Here is a 17,997-nt window from a genome sequence, read left to right on the forward strand (position 1 = left end):
AATGTACCTGTTCCAAATTACATACAAATTTAACTTAAGGGCAAACCTACAGCAGTCCTTATCTCGTATGTAACCCGGGCACTACCCGTAGTCTGTTGTCACTGTATTTAGGAGAGAATGTACACAGAGATACAGACATTGCAAGGACCTTGATGTGTTCTGCAGGAAGGTCTTTATAACATCTTAGTGCAAAATGCATCAAGGTCCTTTTGATGACGCCTATATCTCCTGAGTACATTCCTTCCTAAAGTAAAGCTGCGTACACACTTACAATTTTTGTCGTTGGAAAGGATCTTTCACGATCCTTTCCAACGACAAGGGGCTGCAAGATGCATGAACGATGCTGTACATACAGCACCGTTCATGCTCTATGGAGAGGGGAGGGGGAGAGCGACGGAGCGGCACCCTGCTGCGCGCTCTCCCCTTCCCTTTCATTACGATCGGCTGTCGTCCATCGTCCGTGGATCCGGCAGGTCGGTCGTCCGGACGATGGACGACACCGACTGTACACATGGAAGATTTTCGCCCGATAATTGGCCGATGCCGATTATCGGGCGATAAAAATCTGCCGTGTGTACGTAGCTTAAGTCTATGGTGATCAAGAGGCTGTTTACAGCATTTTTTCCCCTTCAAGTGTGGATCAGGGGCTGTCTGTAGTCTGGGAGCTGCAGCACGCTTTGTGTATCTAATTTGAATAAAGTTAAATATTGGTTATATTTTGTAAAACAATAACCTGCTTATTGGCAGCCCTAGAATTCCACAAGTAAAATACAAATACCCCATGCTCCCAGAACTAGTCAATGCAACCATTAAATATGATATGCTTAATGCACTTTATCATTACTGTAGCACAGTAAAAATTTAATTTGTAACTTTCCATAATGTGTTTTCTTCTTCTAGACTTAATGACTTTACACTTGATTACAAAACTGTTTAGAATAGGAGTTTCTACAATGCCTGCATTTGGAATGTATTTATCAGAATATGAATTACTAAAACACATTATCCACACAGGCAATTGTTTAATTTATATCCTACCCGAAGAGAAGAAAGTCGTCAGTAGTTTGCAGTAAATTGATAGGATGTCTGCTAAACAGCAGTGTTTAATGGAATTCCCTTTAGGGTACATACATACGTGCAAAAATTATCATTAGAAAGCAAACGATTAACGAACGATCAACGAATATGCACGAATATTTTGAACCATCGTATTGTGGACAATTCTGTACATGTTGTAACGATACGATTGTTCAAATATAATCCACCAATAATGTACACACATTAAATACGATTCGCTTGAACGAAGTGTATCACAGAACAAATTCACGATCACTGAATGACCGTACAGAAAATATATAGTGAACATTACCCAATCAGATCAGCCTGGATGGTCGTTCATTTTTAGTGACATTCCTCGTTCATCAGCGTCATTGTGCACTTCTTCTGTTTTAACGATTATCAGATGACCGGTCGTTATTCGTTCGTTTCCAACGATGATTATTGCACGTGTGTTGGTAGCCTTACATCATAGATGTTAAAGCTACAATGTGCAAAAGAGCCTGAGCTTTTTATAAAAGGAATACCATTGCAAAATGGAATAAAATGTCTATTTTGCATATATGTAAATTTTAATGTTTTTCCACTTACTTACACTGCATTTGAAAACTTTTCTAACCCTTGTCTGGCAATGTAGTCAGGACCCATGATAGAAGAGAGCGTCCATAAAATGAACTGCACGATAAGTCACCAAAATGGTCTTCTAGCCCTTTAAAGCAATGAAGCAAATCTTTCCATTTTTGGCACAAATTAACATGAATATGTTTGGCTTTAAGATTAGTTAAAACTCCTAAAACATTAGATATTTTCTGTAAGAAGTATGTAAAATAAAAAGCTGGTAGTTACAAATTTTTAATGTTACTCAATACGTAAACAACATATGTACCCAGAGAACAGTGACAAACTACAATACCCAACATTGTTCATTTTTGAGACTTCAACTAAAAACATCTTTACAAATTATTGGTTTAGAGGTAATAAAAAGCCTGAAAATTAGTACTTTCAAGCACTTAATACCTGATATGTATTATGAAAATATTCAATCATGTATTTTTTTTTTCACTTTGAATTTTCTATTTATGTTCTTTTACTTTATTTCATTTTTTTAAATACATTTTTAACATTTTTTATCATAACAGTACATGGAGGAGAAAAGGTAAATCCACTACATGCTCCCTGCTGACTGTCCTAAAAATGTTGTAGTTTGGAGCTTCTATAAAATCTCAAAGCCCCTTTACCCAGGTTAAACTGCCTCCCCCTTCCAGTAAAATTCTACTCTCAGGGGGCCAGGACCAATGAACTAGAGAGAGGGTGTTGGGGAGGCATAATAATTTTATTCAGCAAGAGACATTTAACTGTCTAAATATATTTTATGTAAACTACATAATAATCCAACAAGTTGAAAAGGACAAGCCCCCCCTTTGATCACAAGCTCATGGTGGGTAGGTCTTGCAGAAGAATTAACAAAGACAAAAGCACTCCATGCAATGAAGGAATGTCTGAGTCATATTTTGTTTTCTAGGTCACTAAATAAATGCATGTGATTAACATTCAGTGTTTCTTCCTCGCGGAAAGAATCACAACCTAACTTGAGCATCATGACATCTATCATGTTGTGCGTTTAATTTTTTATGACAGAAATATGAATACTTTGTCTCTATTCCAACAGCATCAAACATGACCTCCTAATATCAAACCATCAAATAATTCATGGGAACCCAGTGTTCCTAAAGACCTTCATTATAAAAAAAAGTCTCACATCCTACACAGCTTTTGTTATAAGCATACCATTTTGAACACTTAGAGGAATATGCTAAGATTTGACCCAACTGTTAATGACCAATAAAGGCAAACCAATAAACAGCATCATAAATACCACATAGATGTCTGGAATGCCTGAGAATGTGCCATGTGCCTTTTTGGCAAGATCTATAATATCTATTAGAAAATGAGTCTCGGAACACAAAATACTTATAATCCTAAAGCAACTACCCAATAACATTTTGACTGAAGATTTTAAAAGGTTGAAGAGCACTGGAATAAAAGCATGTGAATATATATATATATATATATATATATATATATATATATATATATATATATATATATATATATATATATATTATTATTTATTTGCTTTTAAAAAAATATTTAAAACAAATGAGGGCTGCAAAATAATTAAGGAATCAGAAAATCTATAATGATTCCTTTTACACTGTAACTTCTTGCAACTTAATTTAGATTAGTGTAGTTGTATAATGGTTATATTTATAGTTGTATAATAACTACCTTTTTTTTTTTTTTTTTAAGGTGAACTTGTAAAGACATCTGTGTAGTGTGACTTTGTTCCTTTTATAGGGATTGTGAGGTCTCTGCAGGGGCTGCAAAAGGTCTATCATATAAGATAAAAAGCCACAAGCAGTTTTTCAATATTTCTGCCTGTATATGACCAGTGAGCAATCAGAAAGAGGGGGTATGGCAGTACAAGGAAAAGTGAGAGGGATCTATTTGCCGCTCCAACAGCTTAGAGTCATAATCACTAGAAAAACTTTAGTGTCATACTTAGTTCATACTCTATTAGCATGCTTCATATTTTAAAATGCAGGCAACCTTTTATCTTACCCATTTACTGGCATCAACACAAGCCTTTAATGTGTTAACACTAAACGCTGGGCAAACCTATCAAGTGTGTCTCCAAAAACTGTTTATCACAAACCTTTGTAATCAGTTCTCCCCAGCCACATCTGACAGCACAAAAAAATCTTGATCCTCAGCTCCTTTGCCATTGTCTGTGCTCATGCAGGTACATCGTTGTCATTGGAGATACAACCCCGTATTACCATAACTCACTGAACAGTTTGCAACTCCAATGTAAATCAGTCTATCAAACGACCACCATAACAGTTAAATAGTCAACTTCAATAAGGACAGGAAATTTTTCCCTGCAATGCCTCTTACACACTGTATCAGCACTTCACCTAGGAAAAACTGACACATGATGCTAAGACCCAATGACTGGCAGCACAGAAAACAAACGGAGAAAACAAACAGCTAAAAAGGGAGGGCTGGGACAGAATAGATTGAAATGAGCAGGCTGGATGAACTTTGTTGTCCATCAGACATGAAATTAGGTGGGCTCAAGAAATCTGCTGCACTTTCAAATGCTTGTTGTAGACATCAAAGCATGCAGGAGATATGAAACTAATCACTTTAAGTACAAGGACAATATACTGTACAACAACATAGCAAGTTATGTTGTTCAGTTTCAACCTTTTGTGATTGAGAGGTAGGGCAGGCAGACAATTAAAAAATACATCTTGCAAATTACATTAAAAATGATTTTTTTTTATTTTTTTTTTAGAACACCTTTGGGGACAAAAACCTCAGTATTTTTTTTTTTCACAGTGAGAGGAAAGACGCCATGGTTACATTTAGAAACGAATTTCCAGTAGTTAATTGTACTGTATTTATCAAATAAAAATGGTGGGAACAAAGCCTTACTTCCCCTGGCAACCTCTTTGCCTCTTTGATTTATGAGATTTGGATGTTAGAGGTCTATTCAGATTCACATGAGGTTTTAACAAAGTGGCTAAAATTTGCTCCGCACAGTAAAGACTGGAGGTGAAAATACATTTTTACTTTTTTTTTATTTTTGATACAGTGCTAAAATCAATTGAATAATTATTTCATTGATACTCAGTCAAACAACTGCTGTGGTGTAGGTCAGTGGTCGCCAACCGGTGGTCCACAGCTCTGGTCAGGAGGAGTACCCCGCTGGGGGACGCATCGGCCAGAGCCAGGAACCAAGTCCCCCGTACAAATCCCAGGCTCGGAGAAGTGGGCGGACTGTGTCCCTGGACAGAACCTGCCCACTCTCCCATCGTAGGCTCAGATGTGCGATGGGAGAGTGGGTGGGGTTATAGTATCATAACGCCACTATGGGGGTGGTTTCTCCCCCCTTTGAGTGACACCCGGCTCCCCGCAGGACCGAAAAGGTTGGCAACCACTGCTTTAGGTTATTTTGACCCCTATTATTTATTTTTTATATATATACAGGGTTCTCCCCAGGCCCTTTTAGCTGGGTGCACCACCCGGCACTTTTCAACACCCACCCGGCTGTTTTTGGGTGGTTACTAAAGGTTTTTGGTCACAATACAGGGGCTGCCACCCACCTACAATTTCTTCCCACCCGGCTTAAAAAAATTTCTGGGTTGAGCACTGTATATATATATATATATATATATTTATTGTACTATATATATGTTGTACAGGTATATGATAATCATTTCATAATTAAAACCTCTGGCACCGTTACTCAAAAGTTTAGTTTCCAAATTTTAAGCACTGAAAACATTCTGGACAGAAACAAACAGTGCTCTCAGACCACTTCAATCTTATTTGCTTTGGGACCAAAACATCTAAATTAATGTGAAGTATACACAAAGTAAAGGCCACCTAAAATAGTATAGTACTCTATGTTAGTGCCTGATATCTGGTAGATTACAACAAAGAATCGTTCTATTTCCATCTTATAGCACTGAAAGCTTCTATTTAGGACGTCTCAGGACAACCGTATAACAGTCATTAAAGAGCAATAAACTCGCTCAAAAATGCGTTAGAACAACTTAATTTTGACAAGCAAGCAAAATGAATACGGAAAGTTCAATATTATTAGATGGGACATGTGGGAATTGGGAATGCTGAACACAGGAGTGACTTAATGGAGAAACATATGTTTTATTAAGGACAGCAGCAGGAGACAGCAGCTTTTTACTGCCAAAACCAACACCAGTTCATGATCCATACTTCTATTCAATACAGACAAATTTTGTGGAAATTTACAGTGATCTCAAAAGGGGCAATGTATAAAAGTGAACATGAACTATGAAAATAGCTTGTAACAAAAGGCAAATTAAAGACAAGAACCAACTCCCAAAAGCAAGTGGCTGACCATACTTCAATTTAAGAATTAGAACAATCTGCATGAAATCTGTTAAATATTGCCCCTGCTGAGGACTGATATCACAATCCTAATGCAATAGGGAAAAAATGGATAAGAAGTTATACATTATGTGGAGAAGTGGTTTTAGACACCTTATCACCAAAACTACTAGATGGCTAAAAATATGTGGAACCACTGTAAATGAATACAGACTTTTTTTTTTAACTTTTTTTGCCATTTTAGACAATTACAAGCTTCCAACCTTGGCAACAGTTTGAAGAGGCCATGTTTTGTTACAGAATGACTGCGCTGTGGGGTACAAAACCAGGTCCTTACAACAGGGTTTGAGGAGTTTGTAGTATAGGAGGAGTTTGAGTGGCCTACCAAAGCACTGGCCCCAGCCTCGATGAACACCTTTGAGATGGGTAAAGATTCTCGCAGACATACTCCAAAGTCTTGTGAAAAGACTTTCTAGGAAAACAGAGGTTATTATAACTGCAAAATGGTGGGAAAGGGTTGACAAATTCATATTAAAGTGGTTTTGAACTATTAAAGTTGTGCCCCAAAAGGACACAAATTACTAATTGCTGAAGGCTCAGCAGGTTCACGAAACTCTGGGTGAGAAATGCTGAGTTAGGTGCATTGATTGAGGTTGTTTAAATTTTGTTGACTTAGAAATGCTTGCTTGGCAACCACATGCTGGAGGGCCAGTGTCAGCAGCTTATAGAAGATGTAACACTATCCAATTTTGGTTACTTTGAGCAGTGGCTGGACAAAAAAACTAGTTAAGGTAATCGTCATAGATTGATATTTGATAAAGTTGCAATGACAAAGACATTAAAGAATAAAGCGGATGCCTGCTTACCTTTGTACCCCATGAAGCAGTATAAAGCTAATGGTTGTAGCAGTCACTAAAATTGATTCACTCAAATCTTTTTTTCATTGAAATATTTGCCTAGCATTTGTTTTAGAAAAGCTAAGTTGTCAGAAGATACCAAATTTATTCTCAGCTATTGCTGTACAGATGTAACATGTTATGGATGCATCATAAGGATAAATTAGTCTGATGTGTTAATACAACCTGCTCTAACCCCCTTCCGCTGCTGTATGGACTATATTAACTACGCTGGGGAACACACATGCAATAAAAGGTTTATGAAATATTCAGGAGCTCATTTCCTAGATATCTATATGAGCTAAAAATGGCATTTATTTCTGAACAATGTCCAATTTTTTGCAGCTCCCAGAAGATGAGTCTATATACATCCACCAGGAAGGAACCCTAAGGGGTTTAATTATATCCACTATTTGTGGTGTTATATATTACACTGTGCTATGCACATCGCAACCCATGTTTTACAGCCCATTCAAAAAATCTAGTGCTTGATGAAGTTGGCATACTGCAGATGTTTGATTGGCAGTTATTTGAATAGATAAGTTGTGTGACAGGGCTCTTCCCTCTGCCTTTTTTTTCTTTTCCACTTCATTTACTTTTATAGAGATTTGGACAGGTTCAGATAATTTGTGCTCTCAGTTTGGTGCAATTTCCAAATGTCATTGTGCTTAGAAGCTGTATTTATTTCAATTTGCAATACATGGGCACTCTATCAATCAAAAAAAACTTTTTGACCTCATAAACTGCTTTGGGAACTGTGTAATATCAATATCAGAATTGATTAGGTTATTGAAAAGGAGATAAACGTAAGGTAAAACCTTTTTTTTAATGTTTTAGAACATTTTTTCTCCAATTAAATTTTTCTATAATTTGTAAGTACACTTGTATGAGGGGGGAAGCCACTAGAAAATGGTTGTACAGAAGTACAATCATGTGTTTATGCTGCCAACTCAATGAGAGTGAAAAATAGAGAGAAAGACACAGTAATTTGACCACGTCACCAAGAGATTCATATAGCTTTCTATAGTAAAAAAAAAAAAAGAGTTACTATTACATGTCCCATAAAAATACAAATTTGCAGGAACAGAAACAAAGTTAAATTATTGGCCTTTGGGAGAGCTGCCACCCTTACAGATAGGTAAAACAATTTTTGGGTATGTTTTAAACTGACGGAGAGACACAAATTGCTCATTGCAGAAGGAACCCTTAGTAACCTCTGGAGGAACCCTACAGTTCCACAGAACTTTAGGGATCCTCCAACTGCCAATTTAATGGGAGTTAAAAGAGACAAAGACACAGTAATTTGAACATGTCACTGGGAGATTAATATAGCTTTCTTTAGTAAAAAATTTTACTACGACATGTCCTATAAAAATAAAAATGTGCACCAACAGAAACTATGTTAAAATGATAGGGCTTCATAATTCTATTTTGTCTTGAAAACTATAAAAAGGATTTCCCAACTATATTTAATCAATAGGTGCTCTGATGTTAACACTATTAAAAATCACGTAAACATCCCTGTGACACACCTGTGGGTAATAACTAGTAAATCCAAGTATATTTTATAGTTGCAGGGACTTACCATGGTATATAAATGAGTAATTAGATCAATGAATAGGTGGCACAAATATTAAATATTTTATGGGATAACTATTATAAAGCACAGTACAATAGGTTACTTCTCAAACCTAATAGAATGTTAATAATTCTAATTAATTTCTACAGCAACAGTCTTAAAAAGAGTAATCAAGTAGGTATGTACAAAAGAAAAGTTTTAAGGGCAGGAGAGACACAGGAACATTTTTGGTGATAGAAAAAAGTACCCTGGAAATACTTCGAGGTGTGCATGATCCTTTCTAGGCTTTACATGAGAACATAGCTATGCTCTACATCAGTGGTCGGCAAACCCCGGCCTTTAGGCCAGATACAGACTAGCCAGTAGTTTGTTCCGGCCCAACGCTGGCCAGCAACCTGCGGCAGGGCCAGAACTAACTACAGGAGCCGGAGCCACATGCAGCTCTTGAGCCTTGGTGTGGTGGCTCCCTTCCCTATTTACCGCGGCCGGTGTTACCACTTCCGCCGCGGTAAATAGGGAACATTCCCTCTCCACCGTATGCATTGCCGAGGAGAGGGATTTCCATTTGGGGGGGTTCCTGGTGGGGATAGAGCTATTAGGGCGGGACTCGAAAGAGAGTCCGGCCTAGTGTGCCCCTGTCTACCCCTGAAATGGCCCAGTGGCCAAAAATGTTTGCTGACCTCTGTTCTACATTATGCACATATTAGTAATATGGCTGAATAAATGAAACTCCATTTACAGAGAGCTTTTGTGTCTGGGTAAAGCTTTAGTAAAGCCCTAGTATGCAGATTCTCTTTAAAGTTAGTACACATGAAGGGATTCCCCCAGGTTACAGCATGCAACTAAATGCGTCTGCGCACACACACATGCACACACACAAAGCATGAGCATTGCATACTTTCACAAGAGGAACAATAGAAAAGGATGAGAGTTGGCTACGGAAAGTTGAGGCTTGGATCTAAATTCAGTAAGTAAAGATTCACTTTGTTTTAGACAAAATTTACCAAGCGTTAACTGGGCCTAAACAGTACCAGAAAATGGTATATTTTGACTTTAATTCCCCCTGACATATAGGATTCCTGGCATGCAATGCAATGTTCTCCCTAGCCCCTTTTATTTGGGTGCAGAGGAAATAAATTCTCATCCTCATCAATACCTTGTTTTGTGAATGCTGATACAGCTCTATAACCTTCTCAATCACCAGGCTCATAACCCATTAGAAATGCTAACAATAACTCAATGGGTCACATTCATAAAGAGAACATACAAAGACACTGAAGAAAAGGTGCACAGTGCATTGAGTACTATATGAGGGCATTGAGTACTATGAGGTCAAGAAAAATGCAGGCAGTTTATTCTTAGTTTAATTATTTTGGAAGTTTGTATGATGCTCGGTAGAAAAGCTAGTAAAAAAAAAAAAATTAGCGGTTTGTGTCATAGCAGCTGTATGCTCCGAGGTAAAAACCTAGAATTATTCTGGCAATTACTACAAAATAAAATTACACATTATAAATATGTCAACCAGGCAAATAAAACTACCAAGGAATCCTATACTCATAAGGTATTTAAAAAATATGACACATACAATTCTAATTTATATCCTGAGTTTATAGTTAGACATATCCATCCTACAAAATACTCATTTAAAAAGATGGCATTTTCCTATACCTTAATTTATTGGAAAGTCCTACACATCCCAATCTATAAAAATGTACATGGATAATTATACATATTGCATGGGATTATGCAACCAAGAACAAACGTGTTGTGTTCACGTTAACCACTGATCCAGATGTAAGTGTATATTTTAATAACATGTAATTTTTTTTCTTTGTTACATAAGCCCAGGGCAAGGAAACCATAACATGCTATAAGCCGTAATTTCAAATGAATAACCTGTATATGCATTTTATACATTTCGCCACAAGCAGTCATGCGGTTGTTATTTCTCTTTCATGACCTGAATAAAATTGACTTACCTGCTATAACATCATGTTTCTGGATGTTCTCTTTGATATGTGCTGCTTCTGCTTAGAATCTCAAAAGTCTGTGTGAAGCCCCATTACCAGGCCCTAGAGAAATAAAACAAAGCCACTGCTTTATTAAACACTCCAACATTCTGCAGCATTTGTGCTTAATATCACTTTCAAGGGACCATGGTAACTGTGCTCCATCACACCAGATCTGTCTAGGCAGGAAAGAGCCGTTCCCATCATTACTTAAATGAGATACAGGATATTACAGAGCCACTGGCACAATATCAGTGTCTTTATACATAGATTATTGTACATAGAACAGCCATTTATTACAAAGCAGTGAAAAAAAAGATAAAATACTATCAACAGGATTAGCCTTTAGGTTAATAAAATATGCAAGTATTGAGGGCATGAGAAAAGTTTTGATAAGCAGAGAAACCGTCTGCTCATCTGTTTTCCTTAATTAAAAATTCACTAGCCCTAACAGATAGGTCAAATTCTTATATGAAATATCACTATATTGGTTTTACAATCCCTGACAAGCTGCTGCCTCCTCTGGATATTTATCCCCAATATACACATTATATGCTAAAGTTATGTTTACTTCCCTAGCTGCTGCTCTCTACACCTCTAACCTTCCGGCCACAATGTCAATCTACATCTCTCCTATGATGGTGGCGACTTACAACGGTGTTTTTATCCACCATTCAGAAATCAAAGCATAGTATAGGAACCGTAAATAACAAAAGACTTGGGCAAAGACTTATAGGCCATGCCCACATTGTTGAAATATGACCCCCAATAAAGTCCATGGGAAGTTGCTATGCTGGCAGCAGAAGGATGCCGCTGTTAAAGAGGACAAATGGGCAATTGAATGGAGAGGATTAGCATAAAGAATGTTTGAAGAATAAATAGATGATTTTACTGAAACTAAATCTGGTCTTTTCCCTTTTAGTACAACTACCAAAATTTGAAGGTAAACTCCCATGTACTGATATAAACGTTTTATTCAGTAAGCATATAATATATCAGCAGGCCTGCACACAAGGCAACAGAAATGCTACAAGCAAGTTAAAGCAAGCTTTTCAGCAATATATTAAGTGTGTAGCAAAGGTGGTTTAGCATTTGACCAAAGCAAATTGTGTTTATTGTCTTTGTGTCCAAAACACATGTAAACAGATAAACAGTACATCTCATACAGGATTTTATTTGTTTCACAGGCTTTGGGAACATGTTTGAAAATATTTAAAGCACAGAAATGTTACATACTTCCATACAGATTTACTGAAGCAAGCTGATGTGACAGGCTGAAGTAATGTAAGTCTGTACTAAATCTAACACGTTATCAAATAAAGAAACCCTGCACATGACTGGAAATTTCACATGGACAGGTTGATTTCACCTCATAGTCTATACAGGCTATTATTATTCAGTTTTTATATAGCGCCAACATATTACAGAGCGCTGTGCAAAGACCATTCTCATATACCTTTCCCTATAAGGGGCTCACATTACTCCATACCATAGTTACATGTCTTTAATACAGTCTGAGGTCAAATTTGGGTGGAAGCCAATTAACTGCATGTTTTTGGAATGTGGGAGGACTCCGGAGTACCCAGTGGAAACACACACAAACACAGGGAAAACCTGCAAACTCCATGCAGATAGTGTCCTGGTCTATGAAATATTTTCTTACATTGCCAGTAAATTAAAGCCATTATAATAAGTACAATGCCTGCCCCTCCCTTCCTCCCCATTTACAAACCATCTACTGTTAAAGGGTATAAAAAGTACTTTAGATAGTACTGTAAATGATACCTTCTTAACCCAGTCTTCCGCATCGCTGGGCATGACATGACTGACCAGGGAAGATTCTTGGGAAATACAAAACAGGCAAAAGCTTCTGAAAAGGCACAACAGTCCATTGTAAGAGCATCATATCGTGAGATTTCATATACTCTGTATTTCCCAGGATCTGGCTGAAGAAGCATGGCATCAACCTCACCAAAGCACCATTGGCAGGTGCAAAAGGACATTTCACTAGAAAGTCCACTTTTTCCACTAAGCACCTCCTACACTTATCTCACAAGAACAAAATCAGTAATAAGGATCATGAAAAGCTTCCTCAGGTTTGTATTTATGCAATGATTTATTTCAGTGGGCGTGATTTATTAAAGCTCTCCAAGACTGAAGAAAATAGATTATGAGTGATGCAGCAAACCTGAACTGAATCTGGTCTGGGATTGAAACATTTGCCAAATAATAGCAAATTGCTGGACAACTCAGGTTCTCCTTTGATAGACTAATCCAGTATTGGAGAGCTTTCATAAATCAGAATAAAAATATTCTTTGCAGTATATTTTTATCTATTCACACATATGGTTAAAAAACAGAACTTTTTAACTTTAAGCTCAAATCCCACCTTGATAAGGATTCCTATTTTCAAAACAAACCTTTTGTTTATGCCAAGCCCAAAAAGTTTTTTTTTTAAATGAATCTACCTGTCAAATATAAAGTTGAATTTTGTTAATTGGGCTTTTGATGAATTATCAGTTCTTGTATGAAATCAAGCAAATAAATGATGTTCAAACTGAGACCTTCAAGAGTTTCATCAGACAACTCACACTTGGCACAACTTCTACTGAGCCTTCTCTTTGCAAAATATAGAATTTTGTGCATCAGAGTAGCCTAATTCAAACTCTGCTCAACAAAACCTCATTTAAACTCAACAAAACCAAAAAAGCCCAGCTAGACTAAAAAAGTAATACTGTGATCAATGCTGTAATGTACAACAGCATATTAATCAGGTGTGGACACCAAGCATACTTTGTAGATACTGTCAAACACACAATCTGCCTACTCAAAATGAGGGGGAGGGTGACTGCCACAGAATCCAGGGAACTGAAGATGTAGGTGTTGGAAAGGAAGTTATACAAGGAATATTTTAACTTTTTCTGTGCCGGAAGGCAGCTAAAAATACACTGAACGGTTGGGTTCTGTCAGGGTTTTGAAAGGCTGAAAGTGAAAAGCTTATTAAGCCATTAATATTTAATCACAAAACATTACAATGCAGCTCAGAATTCTATACAATACATATTCAAAACCAGTAACTGTATTACCTAAAAAAGCCAGGATAATGACAAGTAAATTTCACACAAACAAGCGAAACAATGTCATATTCCAAACAAGGATATATCTTTCTAAAGCTAAGAAGAAATCGAAGTCAGGTCAAAATATTATTATAAATTATTTATAAATAAATGGTTTTATTACAAAAAAAACAGATTATGTCAGCAAGATTTAACTAAAGTTACCAATTTACTGATCCAACAACTAGCTCTTGCCAGCGGGAGGATTTTGGAGCTATTCAGTCCCAATCCTAGGTGATAATAGAATTACTTTTGGCAAACTAAGCAATTCGAACCTTCGAAAATTCGAAAAGGAGATATAGTGAATAGGCAAATATAAAATATTTATCAGTGAAAGATGACCTTAATGTGCCTGCTTTTAACAATTTGAACAATTGTAGCAAGAATTCACTCATTTCAAGGGTCTTAACAAAAAAATAGTAAATGTAGGGTCTTTTAACCACCATCTCCTCTGTACAATAAATAAAAAGTAGTCAGAGACATGCAGATGGCACCCAGAAAACCAGCAATGACAGTGAGGCACAAGCAGTACTTTGCAACATTCCCTGTTTTACATAAAAGAGAGAGAGGGATTGTGGATGTGAATTTTGCAACAATACAATTTCTCAAAAACAAATGTTTTGGGTTATAGGAGGGTACGGTCATCACTCTCTACCAGGTCATAAATGGTCCAACTGTCACAAGTGATGCTTGACATTTCGGGCACTGCTTGCTTTAATTTGGCCACTCTAAGGTTCGCATTGTTTGTTGGGCTCACAGCCAGGCTTCCTTATACAGGTTGACATTAAAAAATTCCTTAAGATTTCTAGCATGGATTTCAGAGCGCATTTTCAAATTTACACTGTTTTCTGGAGACGCCGTTTATGTTTTAATGGCGCTGTACTCCAGAATTAGCTGTTAGGTCCTGGTTGCAGGTGCTTTCCTACTCATTCCTTCACATTTATTTGCTGCTGTATAGCCCCATTATGGATTCAGCATTCATTTAAATGACTGTACAGGTAGTCATTTTCTGTTAAATATATACAGCATATATAACCATAAAAAATCCAGAATTTTCAAAAATCCGGCACTCCTCTGGGTCGGAGGTTGCCGGATTTTGGAATGTCAGCCTGTGTAATGAAAGCGTGTATGCTTAAGTTCCAGTCAGGTAGGTAAATCACTGTACAAAGGTTGAACTATTCTTCAATGTTCAGACTAATAACTATAGGTACTTAGGGAATAAAGGAAGGCTGACCTGTGTCAACTTCAGCTGACCTGTACATCAAATAAAACCCAGATAAGAGTCAGTAAATGATTATATACACAAGAAGACAAAATGTCTCCATGGGCCAGACATCACAGGGAATGCACGGTTTGCATAGGAAAGCCAGAACAGTCTGGATGCGCTTCCTGGTTCATAGCTTTTAGACAGTGGAAATTAAATCTGCCAAATGTGCTGCAAAAATCTTTTAAAATCTCTCTAAATTGGCATTTAGATACTGCATTTTAAAATCTGGGTACTTATGTATGAATTTGTGGGTTGGGATATGAATACCAAAATGATTATGTGATAAATATAGCAAATAATTTCAGATAAGTTAGTAATGTTAAACCTACTTAGAATGATGCTAACAGAAATGAAGTGGAGGAGAAAAGCAGCTCTGGTGGAAAGTGAGGCTTGTCTCTGGAAGGATAAATAGCCGCCAGGATAGGTGGTTTGACCTTGTCAACTGTTCCTGAGTGATTGTGCACAGGATCTACAGAGATGAGACTTTATGTCAGGCTGTCTATAGATAGTATATTGTACCTCAAGAGGTGAAAACCTTTTTCTATTGAAAGGTCATTAGGATCATCAAAAGTGGAATAGAAACAAAGGAACTATAACTATAGTTATTTAAAACAAGATTGAATTTTCATGAATTCAGACACTGGGTGACCGCACAGTTGCTAGGATACCTTAACATGACGTAGAGATTAAAATATATAGTAAAAGCAAAAACAAAAAAAAATTATTCTGTTAAAATATATGTTTTGATACATCATTCACAGGTTTCAATCTGGAAAAAAAAAAAAGGCAGTGCAAACATGATGCAGGTTCCTGGATGATTACAGTAATTCTGTTACAGGAAAAGAAGCCTGGGAATCAAAGGAAAATAATGATTAGGTCAGTGTTACACAGCTGATCGGTGACCTTCCCTGTGCAGTACATAATGTAGTGTAGTAGCAACCGGCTGGCATTTAGTTGAAAGTGTATAAAAGGTGACTTTCATTAAAAGATTTACATGCAAGCATGTGGGCAAAATAATTAACATGGAAGTACTTTAAAATTAAATGGCAGAGAGCAGATGGCAACGTTGATAAACAGTAAAGAAGATTTTCATTTGGGTTACAGTATGGTCAGTAAATTAAAGATTTAACATAGCTGAGCTGCTATTAAATGCTCAGTTATGAAAAGCAATTTCTATTTTACACTAAAATCCTGTACAAAAATTATTAAAAAAAATAAAAAAAAACTTTGGTTGCATTAAAGTTTTTTTTATTTTTGGTAATAAAGTGGACTAGGATTACCTTTTGCTTACATGTTGGTTAAGCAAGGTAGGTTTTCCGAAACACATCTACTGTGGGTTCTTTACAGTGTCTCAGGGAGGGGGGGTGGTTACAGGAACTTAAATATATTGCAATACCTGGTAAATGACAATACTAAATAAGGAGTCCAGTTTGATGTTTTCTAACGATGATTTTAAAGCAGATCCATAAAATAGAAGCCTTTACATTAACACTGTTGAAAAAGTCTAAATACCAAACAAGGAATAGGAAAAAATTGTTTGTACCTGGACTGCTGATGGTACATGCATAAAGTTTTATCCCTCCAGTTTAAGCCCTTCAAAAGTTACCATGCACTTACAGATTTTTTTTTACAAGTGTTTCTGAACAACCCTTAAGCTACGTACACACTTCCAATTATTATCGTTGGTAGACGAACGATCCTGCACGATATCTGCGAATGATCGTATAGCACCGATCCTGTACATACAGATAACGACACGATCGTTCGTAGATATTGTACACACAATAGATGCGATTGTTTGAACGATACAGGAAGTTACGTGCACCACAGGAACGTTCGACCACAGGAACGTTCGTTCATCACGCATGCTCAGACCATGGACGATCAATGAACGATCGTACACACGAACGATGGTCAACGATCGTCGTCCAATCCGATCCGCCGGTCCGGTCGTTCATTTCCAACGACTTTCCTCATTCGTCGGCTACTTTTTTTATGAACGATTTTTGCCCAATCGATCGTTCGTCGTTCATTTTGAACGATAAAAATTGGAAGTGTGTACACAGCTTTACATGACCAAGTACCAAGTCTACTGATAGGATGATTAATCACTGAGCATGACTCATATACAACAAAAGATCCAGATGCACCTTATCTCAACTACAAACACTTCAGGGGTTTCCTTGCAGTTCCAGGGAGTCTCTTGCAAAGAGACAGTCAGGTCAGCTACCTGGTACAGAGTTCTCCAAGGTTGACTTTAAAAACAGTAATAATGTAATTATACATTTCCCTTATTTATGACCACACACTGATTATAAGAAAGAGATTCCAACATCATTTATATAATATTAGCTTGGTAGGTCCATGTATTAAAAGATTTGCTCCTTCCTTCTCAAAAAAGGAAAAAAAGGAATAAACAGCATTGTTAAACAAATCATGTCAATACTTTTCCTGATGCCTTTTTACCCATCTGTAAGCAGTGTCTTTTTTATATGTAAGCCTACTTTTATTTTTATCCATGCTGGTCCTTGGAGACAGAATACTAATGCAGTCACAATTTTGTTGTTACCTTTCACACTGTACATTTTTAGCTTTTACAGTTGTTGTTCCTGCGGGGCTTCTGGGAACTCTGCAGAATGTGGCTTTGCATTAAGTTGCACATACACTGCATGAGTCATATTAAACACATAAAAGGTAGAAATGTTTTTGACACTCCTTTATTTGAGAAACGTTATTTTGCTTTATTAGGAATGCAGTATATTTTCTGCTAATGTATTCTTCGACCAGTCAGACTTTGAATGCAACTAAAAGCTTGTTTCCTTAATGTGCACTATCTGGCATGCTATGCTGTGATTTTAAAACTTGTTGCCAAACAGAGGTTATCTTAGGACATTTTGGTAACTCCTGACAAATTGTTAAATAGAGAGTTGAAAAATATAGAGAACTTTGTCTAACCAAAGGGTCAACACAGTGGCTAAGTGGCTAGCACTCTTTCCTAGGGTCCCAGATGTGAACCTTAACCAGGACATAATCTGCATGAAGTTTGTATGTTTTCCCCTGTTTGCATGGGTTTCCTCCGGGCACTCAAGTCTCTACTCACATCCACAAAAACATGCAGGTAGGTCAACTCCCC

General features: G+C 37.0%; 1 protein-coding gene across 5 annotated transcripts in view; it reads right to left on the reverse strand.

The window, feature by feature from the left end:
• The window catches only part of SIPA1L1 (signal induced proliferation associated 1 like 1), a 139,104-nt gene that overhangs the window by 86,693 nt on the left and 34,414 nt on the right, over positions 1–17,997 (reverse strand). For all 5 annotated transcript variants that reach the window (XM_072428787.1, XM_072428786.1, XM_072428788.1 and 2 more), the window contains exon 2: positions 10,452–10,544. The gene's annotated coding sequence lies outside the window, so the exon portion shown is untranslated. The remainder of the gene's footprint in view (positions 1–10,451; positions 10,545–17,997) is intronic.

Source organism: Pyxicephalus adspersus, chromosome 12 (genome assembly GCF_032062135.1).
Source record: "Pyxicephalus adspersus chromosome 12, UCB_Pads_2.0, whole genome shotgun sequence".
NCBI classification, from domain to species: domain Eukaryota; kingdom Metazoa; phylum Chordata; class Amphibia; order Anura; family Pyxicephalidae; genus Pyxicephalus; species Pyxicephalus adspersus.